The sequence below is a fragment of the Nannospalax galili genome, unplaced genomic scaffold (assembly GCF_000622305.1).
Source record: "Nannospalax galili isolate Female #2095 unplaced genomic scaffold, S.galili_v1.0 scaffold451, whole genome shotgun sequence".
NCBI lineage: Eukaryota > Metazoa > Chordata > Mammalia > Rodentia > Spalacidae > Nannospalax > Nannospalax galili.
Window position 1 is genome coordinate 407,459 of NW_008331662.1, and position 4,011 is coordinate 411,469.

The following is a 4,011-nucleotide window of genomic DNA, read 5'->3' on the forward strand; positions in this document are numbered from 1 at the left end:
CTAATGAAATGAGGTGAACAGGAGCATTTGTGTCTGTGATTTTACCAAAGAGAAATGCGGGTGTATGGAGAGCACAGCCCCACAGTCATTCTGTACCTTGGTGAATCCATTTTAGAAGTTTCAGATCGGCAGGAATTTGGGATTCAGTGCACGACTCAAACCTTGACTACATTTGGTATCTGGCGCCCTCTGCTGGCCATGATTTGGTAGTACCCCTTTCTGTTTCACCAGGGAGAGGTTTGAGTCTATGTGCTCATGCTTAAGTGTTGCATGTCTGTATTTTTATTTCTAAGTGTGGCCTTGATGTATAATTGGAGCTATAGGAACACAGGATTTGGTTGTGTGGCTCTTTCTTTTTATTAATTTAACACACCTTTTAATCGATCTGTCTTGTGCCAAGTGTGGTGCTAGGGGGCTGGATGCACCAAGACGAAGCCTTCATTTTGAAGGGCTTCATTATCCAGTGGGAGAGCCACAGCAATGGGGTAAACTACCCTACAAGATTTGGATACTCCAGCAAAGTAGCCTAATTCCTCGTAGAGCCTCGTCCATTCTTTTTTTTATTTGCATTTTATGTGTATGAGTGTTTGCCTGCATGTATGTTAAGTCCACCATGTGAATGCACTGTCTACAGAGGCCATAAGAGGGCGTTGGATTCCCTGGAACTGGAGTTGTGATCAGCTGTTAGCAGCTGTGGGTGCTGGGAACCAAACCCTGAGTCCTCTGCAGGAGCAGCAAGTCCTTTTAACTGCTGAGTCATTACTCCAGGCCCTATTCTTCTTAATTTTTAAGATTTACTTACAAAAATTATTTTAGGCAGGCATGGGGGCACACACCTTTAATCCCATACTCAGAAAGCAGAGGCAGGTGATGTCAAGGCTAGCCTGGTCTACATAGTGAATTCCATGTCAGCTGGAGCTTTAGGGAGATCCTGTCTCAAAAAAAAAAACAAAACAAAAAAGTGATTTATATTATTTTATTTATTTATGAGTGCATGTGTCTGAGTGTATGTGCAAATGTGTGTGTAGGTGCACACACTTGCATTTGTGTGGAGACTAGAAAAGGCTGTCCCTCAGATCCCTCAGAACTAGACTTACAGGTGTTTGTAGATTGCCCAGCTTCTTATATAGGTTCTGGGATCTGAACTCAGGTCCTCATGACTATGTAGCAAGTGCTCTTAATCACAGAGCTATCTTTCCAGCCCTGAGCCTCATAGATTTTTTTTTCCTGATGCATGTCACTAACCTGTTCAGCAAAGTACAGTAGGTACATCACAATGGTAGAAGTACAAGCTTAGGCTCTGTGGCCAGGCTGACTGGATTTGAATCTTGACTCTATCCTTTATTAGCTGGGTGTGCTTCAGTAAGCAACGTTACCTCCGTTGGTCTGTTTCCTCATTGGCAAACTAAGGGTGATAATCAGAGGCACACATCATAGCTGGAGCAAATGAGCTATGCAAAGTGCTTCTGAATACTTATCAGCACACAGGGCTTAACAAAGGTTGGTTATTCTTTGATTGCTCTTCCTTTCCCAGCATCCTTCTGAAGTCCTATATTAAAACCAGCAAGAAACATCATGTCCTAGGTATAAAACACATTCCACTCAATGCCAGGAGAGCAGTTATTTTCAGTGGCTCCACCACTTAATAAGTTTTCAGAATGCTCAGTAGGAATTACTCTTAAGTTTTGCTGCTCTGCTACAAGATGGTTTGTGTGTGTGTGTGTGTGTGTGTGTGTGTGTGTGCATGTGTGCGTGCACGTGTGCACATATGCCTGTGCCAATACTTGTCACAGTGTGCCTGTGGAGGTCAGAGGACAACCGTGGGTGTTGGTCCTCACCTTCTACTCTGAGATCAGGATCAGGGTCTCTGTTGTTTGCTGTTTCGCACCCAGGCTAGCTGGCCTGCAGGCTTCCAGGGATTCTCCTGTCTCCACCTCCCATTTAGGAGGTCTGTAATCCCATGTAGGAGTACCAGGATTACAGACATACTCTACCACACAGGCTTCAACAAGGGCTCTTGATATCTAAACTCAGGCCCTCACGCTTGTGAAACAATTACTTTATCCAAGGAGCCGTCTTCTCATCTCTGAAACGGTTCTTAACTTCCTTATCTGCGTGTTTATGGATCCCCTAAAAAACACTGGAAGAGGGCTGGTAATTGCTAGATGGTAAAGGAACCTGCTGCTAAGCCTGACAACCTGAGTTTGATCCTCAGGACCCACATTGTCCTGGCACATGTGCACCCCCCCCAAATAAACAAATAAAAAGTTTAAAAAACCCACAGGGGATTGAAAAGATGACTCAGTGGCTAAGAGCACTGGCTGCTCTTACAGAGGACCTGCGTTTGGTTCCTAGTACCTATATGGTGGCTAACAACCATCCTTAACTCCAGTTTCAGAGGATCTGATGTCCTCTCTGGCCTCCATGGTCACTGCACACACGTGGTGCACTTATATACGTGCAGGCAAAAACACTCATACACATACAATTAAAAAACTCAATAAAAACTTAGCATCCAAGGAAAGAGTTATTTGGAGGCAAATTAGGGAAGCACTGTGAAATCAGGACACTACTATCACTCTGCAAAGCAACTGCAAGGCAGAGTGGGTTTTTGGAAATGAATCTCTGGGCAGCCAACTTCAGTCTAGGCCTTTTCCTCACTAGTGATTTGGCTAATACACCTTCCTTTCTACATCTGTAGTGACAATGTGTTCTGTCCATCTCAGGAAGAAGTGCCTTCACACTCAGACTATGAACAAGGAGCTTGACAAGACTATCACAAACTAGTTCATAGATAGTAACAAAATGTTACTGTGAAACTGTGATGAGGTTACATAGAATGAAAGAGATTTGGATTAAGACGTGCATGGTGAGGGACTGGAGAGATGGTTCAGCGGTTAAAAGCACTGTCTGTTCTTGCAGAAGACCAGGGTTCAAATTCCAGCACCCACATAGTGGCTAACAATTGTCTGTAACTCCAGTTCTAAAGGATCTGATGCCATCTTCCAACCTCCGAGGGCATTTCAGGATACGGGTGCACTTATATACATGCAGGTAATATACACATTAAATAAAAAAATAATTTAAAAAGACATGTGGTGGAGAGAACAAAGTCCCACAAATTGTCCTCTGAGCTCCACACATAGACTGTACACACACGCACACACACACACACATACACACACACACACACTAAATATAATAATTTTAAAAAAGACCTTAAGGAGAGGTTTAAGAAGAGGCAACACTTGTAGTGAGCCCGAAGAGAAGGATGGGAGGGAACATGAGAGGCAGAGTGGAGTGCAGAGTCAGCAAAGGCACGGCCATGTGAGAATGCAGTTTGTCCGGGGGAGGGCCGATGTCCTGTGCTGTTGGTATGGAGGCAGTGGGTTAGGAGCTGAGGAACAGGACTGTGGGTCCCTAGGGAGTCCAGGCACCTAACTCTTCTCTGGTTCAGGGTTGGGGTTTCTCTGACATAACTCCCTTAAGAGTAGGTCCTGGATATACAACCTCTCATTTCCTCTTTGTCCCTGTGACTTACTTTTGACCTCAATCTCCACATCCTTTGCCCCTCTGCACATAAAAAAGGACCTCTCCCCTTTAACTCTTGAGTAGACTTCATTGGTCTGGGATTCATCCACCTGTTACCTGCTGCAAAATATATGAAAAGTGAAATGGCATATGCCTTTGGGCCCTGGGGGCCCAAATCTGATCCTAACTAAGTGGGACTCTAGCTAGACTCTGGCAGGTGAGGGAGAGGAACAAAGAAAACGATGCTTGGTGTATAGTTGGTGCTTAGTCAGAATTTGTTGAATAAACAAATAAGGCCTCTTGTGCATTACAGGGTGACTCTCAGGCATGGCTATCTACCTGAGTCAGAGTGCTTCCTATTTGGGTAAGAGGAAAGAAGGGAGAAGAAATGTGTGTGTTCTAGCCCTCCATGCATTTGGGCTGAGGCCAGATTGCTTCTTGAGTTAGGAATTCTTGTCTGGCAGTTTTTTTTTTTTTTTT